This window comes from Nasonia vitripennis (assembly GCF_009193385.2).
Source record: "Nasonia vitripennis strain AsymCx chromosome 1 unlocalized genomic scaffold, Nvit_psr_1.1 chr1_random0004, whole genome shotgun sequence".
Lineage (NCBI taxonomy): Eukaryota > Metazoa > Arthropoda > Insecta > Hymenoptera > Pteromalidae > Nasonia > Nasonia vitripennis.
In genome coordinates, this window is record NW_022279590.1 from 2,184,866 (window position 1) to 2,201,749 (window position 16,884).

Consider the following 16,884-nt stretch of genomic DNA (forward strand, 5'->3'; position numbering starts at 1 on the left):
TAACCAGTGAGGTTACGGCTCGATCTCTGGTGAAAACTGCGACCCGCTTTTGCCGCGGCCTATGGAGTTGCTTCTCCTTCTCTCTTCCTCCATGATGACCGCAGAGCTGTTGATTGTAGATTCCAGAATGTTACTCGTTCAATGTTATTGTGAAATATCGAATCATACTAACTTATTTTAATATTTATTATACTGGGATTATACTGGGAATACTAATATTAATTCCAATAAACAGTAAACGTGAGGATTTAATCATGTAGTTGTTGCATTATTATTTCAAGTATAAATTTTATTTGTATATTGTATATTTATTACAATATATTGAATTATTGTCAATATTGATTTTAAATATCATGGATTGGAGAATTGAGTTTGCAGACAAATGATAACTTCATAATCAACATATAATTATAACTGTTTTATATTCATGAATTTTTTTTTCATTTTTTCAGAAATTCTTATTAGAATTTTCATTATATTATTATGAATTTTTATGATAAACATGCATAGCAATATCATAATGGCGATAGAAATTATATAATTTTAATATTAGTTTTGCTTCATCATGTTATTACATTATTTTTAACTTTGTTATTTTATTATATTTTACAGTTTTATTATAATTTAACTTATTTTATGTAAAGATGACATGTTTGTACCATGATGATTTATAAATCGATTATAAAAGAAATGTTGGAGCCAACGTGACCAATTGCGACCCTACCTCAAGCCGTATAGTTGACATTCTCTGTTGACGTTATACATCATACCATCAAATTGAAAATTGTTATTGTGTAGATTACACAGAAGGCAAAGATTTAGTTAATTAATAACTAAAAATTTTTATTTTATTATTGTATTCAAATGAATATTAAAAATTTTATCCAAATAAATATTGAATATTGTATTTAAATGAATATTGAATATGTATTGTATTATAAAGATGTGATGGCCATTAGTTGCAATGCCATTAGATGGCCTCAGTTGCAATTGTTGTCTTTATCTTTAAGTCTTAGTTATTATTTGCAAAAATTATACATGATTTTAGAAACATAAGACTTAACTAACATACATTTTTATAATAGTACCCATGGAACACTACATTTTGACGCTATAAGCAAGTGAATTGATCATTATTTATGATCTAAACATTTTTGAGTTTAAGCAAGCTAGAACATATAAACTAATTAGCGTAGCTCTGACTACCTATTAGTTGTACCTTTTACACAAAAAAAAAATAAGAAGATTACACTGAAATGGTAGTAAATTTTACTGAAACATTTGTTCTCACTGATTTTTACAAGTTAAAATCCTAAGTTCCTTTGTTAACAAATAGTCAAGGCCAAAGTTAAATAAATTTCGTATGTAAAAGTTTAGTTTCAAACATCATCACTTAGTCCTAAAATCACTTATTCATTAATTAGAATACTTGGATTGACATTTTCGATTTTGGTAAGAGTGAGGTAATGTTGGCTACAAGCGAAATAAGTAATACCAACTGTTAATATCAGTATAGAATCTACTGATTTCTTGATGACTTTAACCAATTTTTGAATTAAGTTGTTATGACTCTGTGCCTATTTAAACAAAAAAAAAGATTCACTTGTATTTTCACGTAAATTTTCTAGGTGATTAAGGAGCATATGAATTTCTAAATTTGTGTAAAAGCTCATAAACGTAAAAATGTAAATGCTCCAATTCACCTAATGTATTTCTTAGTAAAATGTATTCACAAATAAAAACGTATTTTCAAATGATGCAAAGGTTAGAATGCTTGCATAAGTATGATTATAGATACACTGAAAAATTCTTAGGGGAGATGCTGCATGTAGCACAAGCGGTAACTATATTATGAGATTGGCGTAGGAGTTCTCCCAATATTGTGAGTACTGCTGCCCTAAAACACGGTTTGGCTGCTGTGAGTGCAACAGCAGCGTCGCCTTGGGGAGACTGCTGCCTAGTTTTGGGGCAGCAGCTGCACTAAATTTTTATCGCAATTAGCTAGCACATCATTCCTCAGGCCAGGGCAGCAGCTGTCTCAAGAATATTTCAGTGTATAAATCTCTGACATATGTAACTATAAAAATACAGACAGCTTTTTATGTACTTTTTTATAAGTACAATAAAAATTAGATATTTACAAGTTTAACCAGACTTAACTATTTTTGTGTGATCTCCTAATTATATTTGATTTGATAACCACTTGTAACATAAAAAACTAAGTTAAGTATCATATATAAAATTGCAGGCATAATGCATTTTGCTATATATATATATATATATATATATATATATATATATATATATATATATATATCCCTACTGAAAAAAGCAGATGACAATCAAGTGATTATTAGCTGATAATCTGCTGATAAACGTGCCAAAAAGTCAGGTGATAACCCTAGTAAAAATAAAAAATATAATAAAGTATAATAAAATATAAGAAAATGTAACAAATTGTACCATTTTGTACGTTTTTGTTGGATTTTGGACCTTTTTTACGTTTTATTACAGTTTGCTACATTTTATTACATTGTTTTACGTTTTAATACAATTTATTACAAATCCATTGATCCAGGATTTCATGGGGGTCTCCTCTTTGAAATGACAAATGTAACAATACGTAACTTTTTTATTTTCTTACTTCTGCTTACATTCTTTTTCTTTTTCTTACAATTTCTTATGCATTGTTAAATTTTATTATAAAATTAATAATTAAAAAAATATATTGACTATATTAGGCGGTAAAATAACATATGTAATAAAATGTAAAAAAAAGTTATCAAATCTGAAAATATAAGAAAGTGTACAAAAATGTATGAGAAAAAAGGTCTGAAATCCAACAAAAAGGTACAGTTTCTTAAATTTTCATACATTTTTTTACGTTTTATTACAATTAATTACAATTTATTACATTTTTTTCCATTAGGGAATCATAAAAAAATTTGAACCTTTAGTATATTTTTTCGAAGTTGTTTTAAATCATAAATATTTATAAAATTCACATAATGAGGGCCAATACGGTTTTACCATTCAGATGATAACACCAAAACACTGGCTGTGAGCTGCAACATTTTTATTTATTATTATTTGAAAATTTTTTGTTTAAATAAAATTATTAAAAAATAAAAATTTTGCAGCTCACAGCCAGTGTGTTGGTGTTGTCATCTGAATGGTAAAACCGCATTGGCTCTCATAATGTGAAATTTATAAATTTTATCAATTTAAAACAACTTCGATAAAATATACTGAAAGTTAAAAATGTTTAATGATTATTACCTGATAATCAGCTGATTATCACTAGCATTTTATCACATATAAACGCATATGTGTAACTATCAGCTTAAATATAGTATATTACGATACGTGTGACCTAAGTAGCCGATTATTGCACGGCGTGTGTTAGATACAACACCGTGCACTATTGGGCTGCTTAGTTCATAAGTATCGTATACAATTTTATAGCACAGCTGCTTAAATCTGACAAGTCACGCCTATCCGTGATCTAAGCAGTCCATTATTGTACCGTAGGGCAATTGTAGGTTAGCGCACAAGCGTAGCGAGTGTGATATACATGGTGCAATAATGGACTGCTTAGGTCACGGATGGCGTGACAGAAACGCGGATTTAAGCCACACTGTGCTATGAAAAATATTAAGCTGGTATCACTTGATAATTAGCTGACGTTTTGGCAGGATTATCAGCAGATTATCAGTTGATTATCAGCTAATAATCAGTTGATTGTCATCAGTTTATATATATATATATATACACACACACATATATATATACACACATAATTATACACACATATATATATATATATATATATATATATATATATATATATATATACACTAGGGGGGTTCCCCCTACTCGCACCGTTCGCCCACCCCCAATACAATTAATTTGAGATTTATCTAAAGAACAAAATAGGTAATGAATTATTTATACATCTATTTTTTCCACACCACCCATGAGGTAAATAAAAAGGCGCGTTTTTTCTCTGTTTACAATAATGTTATGTTTGATTAAACTTGATTTAAAATTAAAAATTTAGATTAATTATCTCATAGAAATTTGAATATGCTTGAATTATGTATTCTATTCGTAAATATTTAATATTTTTATCAATTTTATTCAAAATTATATGAGTACATAAAAATTTCAAAAGAACTCTGTATCGCCACACAGTGTACCAATAGTACATTGTGCAACAAGGGGAAAAATAAGCTTTGTCAAGCGACTCACCCGAGTCTGACAAAATTTTTTTCTCCCCACGAGCTCAACACTTTTTCTAACACGCTTGGAATTGACGATTTTCTACGCTACTTTTAGGCATGAGAAAAGGCCCATTTCATGCGCGTGTTGGGGAAAAATCCAACTTTTGTGGCCAAAATTTTCTCGACATGCCAAATTGCAATTATTCTTAATGAAAAAAATTGCAAAATACTTGTACGATGATTTCCGTTCGTGTAGAACTGCTTACATTTAATAAAAGAGTACATAACCTAAAAGAAAAATAGTAAAACACATAGGCCTGAATAATGTAATAATCGAAATGTTTACTAAAATCTCTAAAACTATAAGAAAAAAAAAAGAAGAAGAAAAAATCATTATACTTGCTGATTTTGGATCTCTGAATTCTAAAATATACATTTTTGATTCTTATTTTATAAACCACCAACACTTAATCGGCATTTCAGAAACTTGAAGGGGTCTTGAAGAGGTTCATCTGGTACGTCCCTAGTCAAAAAGAGGATAATTTTTATAAATTCTTATTTTCTTTTGATACAAGAGACATAATTTATTTAGCACTTATGAAAAGCTAATTTATAACAAATAATGATTCTAGATAAAGAAATCGAACTCTCTATGTGACAAAAAAATTTAATACAGACGACATTTGACTCCGTTTTTGAGGATAAGTGCACATATTGTTGATTAGGCCAATCAATTATTATGCATAGAGGTATCCATCAATCGTTTTCAAAAGCAATTTAAATTCATCAAATATCAGTTTTCTCATACAAAAATTTGTAACAGAAACTGTTTGTTAATTCAATAATTATTTGCAAATTAAAACGAGGAAAATGTGATTCTCCGTGAGACTATGTAAAAATGTAAAAAATACTTTTATTAATATCTCGTCTCAAAGGTATTCAAATGACTCAAAGTTTTGCATAAGCTTTTTATTTAGACATATCTACGTGTGTGAATTTTTTCTCCCGAATCTGTTTGTTATTTCTAAATCAGATGAACCTTCTTAATAAACACCTTATAGGTTATCAAACCAATGCTGTAACTTTTTCTATTTTTCTTAAAGGGTATGTAACGCGTTATCAAATATAAGTAGTTCTACATGAACGTAAATCATCTTAAAAGTATTTTGCAATTTTTTTCATTAAGAATGATTGCGATTTGGCTTGTCGAGTGAATTCTGTGCGCTGAGTGAAGACTGTGCGCCGTCGCGCGATCATGCGAAAGAATGAGATGCTTGGATGCAGTGAAATGGGATATCAGGTAGTCAATTAAGAAAACACAGGATATAGGGGAAACGAGGTACTCTTTATTCCCTCTAGCGATCATTTCTTCTACATCTTCTTCTTTCCCCTAGTTCTTCTTGCGGTCCTGTAGGATCTCTGCCAAGATCTTCTTGCGTGCGGCTCGCTCCGAGCATTGATGCGATCGCTTCACGCCCGAGTGGCCACAGATGTAGCATCTCGGCTCTTCCTCCCACTTCTTCTGGAGTTACTCGGCGCGCTACTGCTCCTTTATCCGCGCACATTCTTCCTCGTGGCGAGTTCGTTTCAATGTGATATATTATGATGATGTCAATGTAATATATTATGATTATGTCAATGTAATATATTATGACGATGTCAATGTAATTTATTATGATAATGTCAATCGCCCGGTGCGGCACCTTGCTCACGTCTTTCGAGATGATAACACCGTCGGCTTTAGCTGTTTGGCCGATTTGCTTTAGTCGAGCCCTTAGATGGGCCGGGTTTACGCTTTCCATCCTGCTAATTCGCCGTCGGCGTGCTTGCCGTTACAATTTTCCGAGGTCGCACGCGCGGGCTGCGAGAGGCTTTCGGGGTAGCTCCGTTTACGGGTCCCCCACTTCTCTCCACCACCGTGGATGTCGACCCATATTTACCGGGCCATTGCTCGCGCTCGCGCATTCCTCCCGCCACTACGTCCGTCGGCTTGAGCTCAAACTCGAGTTCGCACGCTTCTGGCGGGTCGCTCATCGCCTTCACCTATCAAGCATCCGCTGGTGATCGAGACTCATCGTCGCCCCCCCCCCCCCCCCAGCTTCTCCATTCTTCCTTTTTTATCGGTCAGCTCGAATGTATTCGAGTCGACGTGGGCCCTAATCGTATATGGGTCTATGTACGGAAAAGCCAATTTTGCCGTGATGCCTTCGGCCGAAGACAACAATACGTGTCTCCTATTGGCGACGTCGCCAACCTTGAAAGTTGGCACTAGTCGGCGGGCATCGAAAAATTCTTCTTGACAGTGCGGTTTATTTGCTCCACTGGATTCACCTGCGGGTGATATGGCGGTGAGTACGAGTGGTAAATTTCTTGCTCTGCCAAGTACTCTTTTATTGTCTTGTTTTTTAATTTGGTACCATTATCCGAGTAAATCACCTCGGGTGCACCGAATCTCAAAATCACTTTCTCCTTGAGTGCGGCAAGTATTGCTTTGCCGTTGGCTTTGCAAAGTGGCACGCACTCTATCCATCAAGTAAACAAACCCTGGAAGATAAGTGCATACTCGTGGTCTTTAGCAAACTTCAGCAAGGGGCCCATGATATCTCCGACTACCCATTGCCTAGGCCTTTGCACCACACGTTTACCCATGAAACCTGGTGGTGCGCACTGTTCAACTCTGCTCAGCTGACAGAGATTGCATAGCCACCTTAGGCTGCTGTGATCTGTTATGACTTTGAATTTATAACCTTCGATGTACTGGTGAAACTTGCGTATGGCGATAAGCACAGCCAAGGATTCTCGTTCGCTAACCGTGTAATTCCTCTCTGTGGGGGTGAGTACTCTGCTGGCGAATTCGAGTACTCGGTCTTGTCCGTCTATGCACTGCGTCAACACAACGCTGTATCACTTGCATCGGTTTGTATGACAAACTGCTGATCGAAGCACGGGCAGTGCAGTACTGGAGCCAAGGCCATAAGAGCTTTTATCGTCTCGAATGCTGATTGCTGTTCATTGCCCCAAACAAACAGCTGATCTTTCATTGTCAGCTGAGTCAAAGGCTCGGCCAACGTTGCGTAATTTTCCGGTACTTGTCTATACTGCTTTGCAGCTACGGCGCCAGGCTGTTTGCGTTTCGTCAGTGAGACGTACGCAAGCGATACTAGTAGAGTTTGTTCTAGTGGTGGTGGCGCGCGGTTTCGGCTTTTTTGGAAACTGTCCTAGTCGTGGCAGTTCATACGAGGGGTCAACCTTTGCAGTTCTGGCATCAGATTTTTATGTGAGAGGTCTAGTTGTTTTTTCAGGCTTGGTTGTGGCTTTATTTCCTTTATCATGCCTCCCAGGCATGTCACAAAATCGCGCACGGGCATGTGCGCGCCTTGGTATCTTATCTCTGCGTCCGTTGTTGGAATTGCCTGTTCGTGCCGTACCATCTTGTCGCCGCCGTATAGAACTCTTCCTAGCTTTGCCACTCATCTTTGTTGTTCTTGTATTATTCTGCGGCTACACTTGTAAATACGAATGGCATAGCCACTATCCTCTCTGCTTCGGTCATTTTCGCTAGGGTTAAATTTCGTTCTTCCGCGAGACGAGCTAATCCTTCCTACACGCTACACAAATTTATTTTCATGCCCACCTACTCTGACGCTGTTGCATGTTACCTGCAACGTTGAGGCGCCAGTTTGTAACGGGGCAACTGGCCTTGTGCACGGCAGCCACGAAGACGTCGCAGAGTCACCGAGCAGTTTTTCTATCTGTTAAAATACTACGCCACGGCTATCCCTCGATGACGCTGGAGTCGCCCACGGACGTTAGCCGTCGGTGCAATGGCGACTCCGAGCAATGCAGCTAAGTCACTTGCGTATACAAAATCCACGGCAAGTGAAGCTTGCCGCGCCTTCTCCGCGCACAGAGTTGTTCGGCTTCCAATGGCGAAGACGATGCCGCAACTATATCCCAGCCCAACCCTGTCAAGTCCGCGTACAGGAGATAGTAAGGACGGGGTTCGTAACAGCAAAAAGTACAACTTGTGAATATAATAGTTGCATATATTGATCACTTTAATTGGTTACAATAGTCTCGCGCGTTGCGCGAGAGGACGGTGTTCGGTAGATGAGCCAAGGATTTGGTGGCACGAATTTCGGCTTCGGCGTCTTTATGGTAGTGTGAAAAAATTCGTGAGATATACGGAGATGCGAAGCACGCGTTTAGCACGATCTCCGGTGACCAAGGTTAAACGACAGAATCTGATCGAGGAAACGTTCCTCCTGGCCCAGCTGCTCCACTCCTCGAAAGGCTACAGGGTAGCTGCTTCTGAACATCAAGCTGAGATCGAAGGTACCAGCTGGGAGTTGATTGCTCGGATGATGCTCGTCGACACGATACGTTTACCGGTATACTTTAGGTTGGTCTCCGCGCACATGTGTTTACTGGTCGCAAGCCCGAAATAGTCAACCTTTACGCGCAGTGTCTCACGCGAGCCTTCGCGCACGACTCAGCAACACCGCGCTTTCATGCCGAGCTAACATCGCGCGACTAAACGAGCGCGCGCAATATGAATTCGCGACCGCTTGTTACAGAATAAAGTATTAAAAATACACGAATAAAATACACCATTGCTTATTGAAATTACGATGAGATTCTATATTAATTTCTAATTCTAAAACATTAAAATTTGTGTCATTAGAGAAAAAAACCCGCACTTCTATTTACCTCATGTGTGGCGTGGAAAAAATAGAAATTTTAACATAAAGAATAATATTTTTTACTATAAATGTTAAATAAAGTAACTGAGTGGGGCTGGGGGGGGGGGGCGGGGCAAAGGGGACTAATAAAGGGGCGGCGAGGGAGGGGGGGGCTTCATGAGTAAAAAATAACGCGTTTTTTAAACGTTTTAACGTTATTTTGAGAAGGGGCTGACGGAGCGACGGGGGCTGAATCTGACCTTGGCTCAAAACAAATATATATATATATATATATTTGTTATATATATATATATATATATGTGTGTGTGTGTGTGTGTGTGTGTGTGTGTGTAAAATCCATCAAAGCTCTAAAAAAAGATTATATTTACACTAATACTTAATCGCAGCATCCTTTTTATTTAGACCAAATCTACTGATTACATTTTATGATATGCATGAATACATAAAACATTCGTTATTTCATATTCTCAAATAGATGCGCTTAAAAAATAAACTGCATTTTCACACAAATAACACCGGCACACAAAATAAAAAAGGTATTCTTCGTTTGAGGATTCTTCGTCAGATTCTTCTTCAACCTCAGAACCTTCTTCGTCACAGGACTCATCAACTTGCATTTCTTCTACTTCGCCTGAGCGATCCACATCCATGGGTTCGATACTAACAGTTTTATCCCTGACTTCTATTCTCACAGGTTTCACTACTGAAGAAACGTCTGCGTATACAATTTTAGATTTAGTAGCCGTGTTAAAACCTTTGGTATTAGTCATACAAAAATAGCAGTCATTTTGACACGTTGGAGAAGACCATATCATTGGTTTTGTAAATTTCAAGTTTCTTTCTGTTTTATCTCTTTCCCAGCGTCTACTGCAAACTTTTTGTGGCACCCAGTTTACATTTTGATTGGCTACTTCAAAACGAAGTCTGAAAGCTGTTCTGCTTCATAACGGAAACAGGTTTGCATCCATTCCCATAGTTCACTCGACTAAGCTGAAAGAGACTTATTAAAATTTACAAATTGTATTGGAAAAAATAAAGTACTTGGAACATCAATGGAAAATTTGTGGTGATCTTAAAATTGCAACCATGATCTTAGGACAACAATCAGGTATTACTAAAAATCCCTGCTTCTTGTGTTTATGGGATAGTAGAGACAGGGTAAATCACTACGTTAAGAAAGTATGGCCAACTAGAACACATTTTGAACCAGGATCGATGAACATTATACGTACGCCATTGATTGACCCATCAAACTATCTGCTACCACCACTTCATATCAAACTTGGCCTCATGAAGCAGTTCGTCAAAGCTCTGGATAAAGATGGCGATTGTTTCCAGTATTTGGGAGAAAAGTTTCCCGCAATAAGTGAAACTAAATTAAAAGAAGGTATTTTTGATGGTCCTCAAATTCGTACTCTATTTGAAGACGAAACATTTATCACAAAAATAAACGACACAGAAAAAGCTGCATGGTAAAGTTTTAAAACTATTCGTGAGAACTTTTTAGGAAATAAAAAGAGAGAACTATCAGGAACTAGTTGAACAAATGTTGGAGAATTTCAAAAATTTGGGTTGCTTGATGAGTTATAAAATGCATTTCTTACATTCCCATCTTGATTACTTCCCTCTTAATCTAGGAGATGTCAGTGAAGAACAGGGAGAACGATTTCATCAAGATATAAGTGTAATGGAGAATCGATACCAAGGAAGATGAGAGAATTGAAGAGAGACATTAAAAAAAATAACAAAAAGAGAAAAAGAAACCCATTGCATAGGTCATTTGAAGTAAAAAGAGTTCGTTACAAGAGAAAAAAGGAGTAAAGAAAGACATCGAGAGTTACTAAGCTAGTGGAAAAAAAAGCAAAATAAGAAAGAAATATAAACGAAAGCAACTTTTCTCTGTACACAAGGAAGATATTTTGTGATTAAATAAGATTTTTTACAATTTTTCGGTATCTTTTTCCATTTTTGGAAAGTTTTGATATGACATTTTAATCGGTTTAAACTGTTTCTTCTCAGTTTGACCTTGAACTGACCTTGACCCTGACTTATATTCGAATTCAGCGACCCGAAAAACATAAATATAGATAGGTCTGATTTCTCGCGCAGACAACTTTTTTTATTTTGTTTGCCGGTGTAATTGCAGGATCGCTTTCATCTGGACTTATCTTAAAATAATCTTCATTTATCCATGTGTATGCATATATCGACGGTCGAGAATGAGAAGCAGCTAGTCCAGACAAAGTCTCGGAAAGCAGCTAGTCCAGAAAATCGCTTCGGAAAGCAGCTACTCCAGAAAATTTCTTCAGAAGGCAGCTACTCCAGAAAAAGTCTTGGAAAGCAGCTACTCCAAAAAACGCGCCAGAAAGCAGCTGCTCCAGAAAACGCATCAGAAAGCGTGTTAGAAAGTAGGTAGTCGAGAAAATCGTCGAACAATCTGATTCATTTGTCGAGTAGCAAGAAGCAGCTACTTCAGAGCTAGTTTAAAAACGAGATAGCGACACACAGATATAAGGAGCTGCACATATGCTTACTTTTGAGCCAATGTATTGACCGCGCTGCACATTGTTATTTTAAAATAGAGACGAGGAAATCGCCAAAATATAAAAAATTAACCAATCTTAACCAAGAATTAAACAATCTATCTAAAATCAAGCCCATGCGCATTAGCATGACCGTCTCTGTATTGTATGTCGCTGCCTCGGCTACATCGCTCAATACGTTTAGACAATAAGCCCCAGACGGCAGTTGCACAACGACGCCGTATGCGACCAAAGTTCCCAAAAGTGCCCAAAAAAGGTGGGTTAATTTGAATGGTTCAAAAATCGCCGAAAAATTAAGTTCCTGAAAATAATTTTTCGATATTGGAGAATTAATTAGGTACTAAAAGGAGAAAAGTTACGAACTTTTTACGTACTTTCACTAGAATCGCATTATTTAAATAGTAAAAGAATTGAATTTCGGCATTACAGGCGGTTAAAAACAGTTCAATAATAAATTATATGATAAGTATTGATTATTTAGACATTATTAGACTGATCAAAATGTTTGAACAATATAAATGCAATAAAACAATAAAGCCCCTTTTACACTATGTACTGGAATTGTGAAATATTTTAATTACGTCTAAACCTATATACTATAAGGGGTTTTTAGGGTCGCTGATTACAAATCTGATATCATAATTGCAAATGATTTGTTTAAACAATTTTGTTTAAGCAAATTACTGCATAATTGGAGTTTTGAGAGAAACCTACGTACTATAAGGGGTTTTTGCGATCGCTTATTAAAAATCTGTTATCAGATTTTCAAAATAATACATGTAACAAATTCATACAAATTACATTGCAAAATTCAGTACTTTATTTTTGTTAAACTAACATTTTGCGTACTTACGAGCATTTTGGGATGGCCGATGATGAATTAACTATCAATTTTAGAAAAAATAATGCAAGCTATAGACTCATAACTACAGATGCTCTGGATACAGCCATTTACTACACGCACTGTAAGTTTTAATACATTAAAACAACAGAGGAAATGCACTGCCATAGTCTATACGTCGACACATCGAAGGAAGGCAAGCTAAGGCGAGAATTTAATCTAAAACTAAAATACTTTAATCTACCTACCCCACGCACCGTGATTATCAATAAGTTGGTACATCGAAGGAAGGCAAGCTAGGGCGAAACTTTTTTATATAAAACTAAAATATTTAAACCCACTCACCCGACGCACTGCGAGTATCAATACGTCATCGAACGGACATTTTAGGGAGGGGTGCAAAACGAGGATAAAATCTAAAACTAAAATGCACAAACCTAACTACTCTACTCTTCCCGAGATTAAAAATTTATTTTAAAAAACTGGCACATCGGACGAAGGAGAAGGGAAGCGTGAAATAAATCTAAAAGTGCTTAAATCCATAACTACCCCACGCTCTCCGAGCTCAATAAATTATTAAAACTATACCTTGGCTACACTTCCCCTTCTATAATCTATCAAGTTCGAAGAGCGTGGAGTAGTCTAGTTAAAGCACTTTTATTTTACATTTTATCCTAGCGTTGTTCACCTTCAGTCGATGTGCGGAGGTGTTCATAGTACATTACAATACTAGTGGCATAAATCGTATTTTACGGCACGGCGTGTATAAGCATGGTGAAATAATAGACTACTTGCGCCACTGATAGGCGTGACATAGGTGCGGACCTATGCCACGCAGTGCCATAAAATAATTCATTGAGCTCGAAGAGCGTTGGGTAGTTTGGTTTAAGCATTTTGGTTTTAGAATTATTCCTCGTCTCGGCTATAGATTCTTGCAGTGCGTAGGGTAGGTGGGTTGAAGTATTTTAGTTTTGGATTTAATTCTTGCCCTTGCTCGCCTCCCTTCGATGTGCCAATGTATTAATACTCACAGTGCGTAAGGTAGGTGGGCTTAAGTATTTTAGTTTTAGATTTTATCCTCGCCCTGGCTCGCCTCCCTTCGATGTGCCGACGTGTTTATACTCGTAATGCGTGGGGTAGGTGAGTTTATGTTTTTCAATTTTATATCAAAATTCCTCGCCCTAGCTCGCCTTCCTTCGATGTGCCGACGTATAGACTATCGCAGTGCGTGGATTATGTGGGTTTATATTTTTTAGTTTTAGATGTTATCTTCTCTTCGCTTGCCTTTCTACAACTAGCCGAGATATAGCTTAAATAAATTGTTAAATTTGGGGAGCGTTGGTTAATTGGGTTTATGCACTTGGCTTTTGATTTTATCCTTGCTTTGCTATCCTGTCTTCGATGTTCCGAGTGTAGTTTAATTAATTTATTGAGCTTGGAGAAGGTGTGGTAGTTGGGTTGAAGCACTTTTGTTTTAGACGTATTCAACGTTTCGCTTGCCTTTCTCTAATGTGCTGAAAAGTTTATTTAAACAAAAATTAAGGATCTCGGGAAGAATGTGGTAGTTGGGTTTGTGCATTTCTGTTTCATATTTTATCCTCGCTTCGCTTGCGTCCCTTCGATGTGGCGACGTATTGATGTTCGCGGTGCATGGGTAGGTGGGTTTATGTATTTCAGTATTGTATATAATTATCCTCGCCCGGGCTCGCATTCTTTCGATATGCTGGTGTAATAAGGCTCTCAGTGCATTTGGAAGGTCGGTTTTAGTTAAGATTTTGATAATTATCGCTGTCACTTGCTTTCCTCTATTGTTTTAATGTATTAAAACTTACAGTGCGTGTAGTAAATGGCTGTATCCAGAGTACCTGTAGTTATGAGTTCAAAGCTTGCTTTATTTTTTCTAAAATTGATAGTCGATTCATCATCGGCCACCTCGAAATGCTCGTAAGTACGCAAAATGTTAGTTTAACAAAAATAAAGTACTGAATTTTGCAATGTAATTTGTATGAATTTGTTACATGTATTATTTTGAAAATCTGACAACAGATTTGTAATCAGCGACCCCAAAACCTCCTTATAATACATAGGTTTCTCTCAAAACTCCAATTATGCAGTAATTTGCATAAACAAAATTGTTTAAACAAATCATTTTGCAATTCTGATATCAGATTTGTAATCAAAGACCCTATACCATTCCCTTTTTTTTTTGTTTATTCGGAGAGTTGGAGAAATGCTTAATGCACCATGTCAGAAGTCGTGCGAGACTCCCCGTGTATGAGACTCTCCTGATGCGGGACTATCACCAGGCATACCCACTAAAACTCCACCTCTTATAGGGCCGCGAAAACTTCCCCGGTATCCGCTTTCGCATTCCTTCGGGGGGTCTCCTGTCTTAAGCTATGCTAGCCGTCAACTAGTCCTGTAAACAACCGTCATTGTTTTTCGCGCGGAGAACCGTCTCCACGTACGCCGTTATCTCGCCCCAATTCTGCTTGCTGCCAAGCATCGTTTCTACTACTGTCTCGGGCGTCAACACCCCTATTGTCAGCTCCAGTACTCTACACTTTTCAGCCCAGTGGGGGCAGTCGAAAAACGTGTGATGTCGGATAGTATGATAGTTGGTATCCGCTTTCCTGTCAATAGGACAATTTCGGTCTTATCAAGCGCTAAAGTCAATCCGCGGTTTGCCATCCACCATAGCACTCTGCTCATGATCGCGTTTAACTTCACTTGCGCAATACCCACATTCCGTGCTGTTATAACCGCGGCCACATCGTCTGCGTATCCAAGGAGCATCACGTCTCCTGGCTTTTCGAGTTTTAGAAGCCCGTCGTACAAGATACACCAGAAGTGTAGTCTGGACCCAAAATCGAACCCTGCGCTACTCCTGCAGTTATAGGTCTTCTTCTGTGCCCTTCTTTCGTTTCATACTTGATAACCCGGTCCCTCAGATAATCTTCAGTATGACGCATAATGTATCGCGGCATACCGAATGATTCTAAGGCAGCATGTATGTCGGTCCATCTTGCCGAGTTGAACGCGTTTTTTACGTCTAACGTAGCTAGAATCAGAATGTCTCTAGTCGCGTGTCTAATTTCTTCTACTTTCTTTACCGTGTTTGTTACCTCCCTAACGGCCCCTATGGTTGATCGCCCTTTTCTAAAGCCATACTGTTTATCGGAAAGGTCTCCCGCTTCGCGTACGACCCTTAGTATTCGCGGTTTAATCAGTGCTTCCCCGTCTTTTTTTTTCGGTTTTTCAATCAGTACAAGTCTCGTTCTTTTCCACCGCGAGCTGAAAACTCCCTGCACCAGGCACTGGTGGTATATCTCCAAGAGCAGCTCAGGCCGTTGTGACGCGACGTTCCTGAGCATTTCCGCAGGAATGCCATCCAGTCCCGGTGCTATGCCACTCTTAAGGGACGAAGTTGCCGAGATGAGTTCGCCTTCTGTAAAAAGAGGTATCTCGTCTGCCAGTATTTCCGCCGCTTCTGTCTGGGGTCTGATGGGGTGTGTGGGAAACAGCCCATCGATTACTTTTTCCATCGTTCCTGCTTCCATAGGTTCCGTGCATTTCATTTCGCCCATCTTTCGTCTAACGATCGCATATCCATTGCCGAATGGGTCTTTCTCAACGTCGTCGATGATCTTTGTCCAGCGGAGGCGCTTACTCTCTTTTATCGCGTCCCTGAGAATTTTTCGCAATACGTTCTGTCTGTTGGAAAGGTCCCAGGCTTCAGGCCTTTTCTGTTTCCAGGCTCTTTGAGCCCTTCTTCTAGCATGGACATTTTCTTTTCTAAGCTCCGCAATGTCGTCTATCCACCAGTACACCGGTCTTCTCTGGTGGCTGGTAGACACCCTGGGCATGGTCGCATCGCAGATCTCAGTAATCAGATTAGTAGTTCTCTCGACTATTGTCTCGACTTTCGCGTCCGCCTAATTCGTGTGATATCCCATTGGATAGGAGGTTCGCGCTTTGAATTAACTCCGCGAGTGTCTCTCAGTTCATGCGTCGGGTGTTCCATCTTGGCGCTCGATTATGGTTTCTCCTTGTACTGGTTTGGCGGTCTTCTTTGATATTGAATCGAATATACTGGTGGTCGCTAGCTGACGTGCCAGTGTCTTATGTTCGCTACTATCAACGTCAGTCTGGCTGCCATCCCGAGGATGGCTCTGCCTCTTGGGTTCGTCGTCGACATGCCCTATTTCGTGGCCTCGCGTTGAAGTCGCCCCCAATTACGATTTCCCCGGGGACCTCCCTAATAGCGTCCTCCAATGCCCCTAGTTTCCTTGTAAACTCGGCGGCAGTGAGGTTCGGTGACAGATATACTCTGAAGAATGTTATGCGACCCATCCTTCCCCTTACGTAGTCTTCTCCCGTACCCGTATTCGCCAACCCACGCCCGGGCACCCAAATGGCGGCGGTTTTTTCGTCGTTGGACACCTAAAAGGGTGGATCTAGGTTCTTGTATTGTTCGCTGATCAGTAGAACGTCCACTTTCTGCTCCCTAACGTGTTGGATTAGCAGATCATGTGCGAGCCTACTTCTGTGTAGGTTTCCTTGGAGTATCCTCG

At 38.4% G+C, this 16,884-nt stretch overlaps 1 protein-coding gene across 9 annotated transcripts in view; it reads left to right on the forward strand.

The window, feature by feature from the left end:
* Positions 1-16,884, forward strand: part of LOC100114982 — a 361,219-nt gene continuing 344,335 nt past the window's right edge. For 3 of the 9 annotated variants that reach the window (XM_031933473.2, XM_032601290.1, XM_031933479.2), the window contains exon 1: positions 1-240. The gene's annotated coding sequence lies outside the window, so the exon portion shown is untranslated. Of the gene's footprint in view, positions 281-16,884 lie in introns of all 9 variants that reach the window. The other 6 variants (XM_032601291.1, XM_032601292.1, XM_031933482.2 and 3 more) reach the window with 5 other exon arrangements.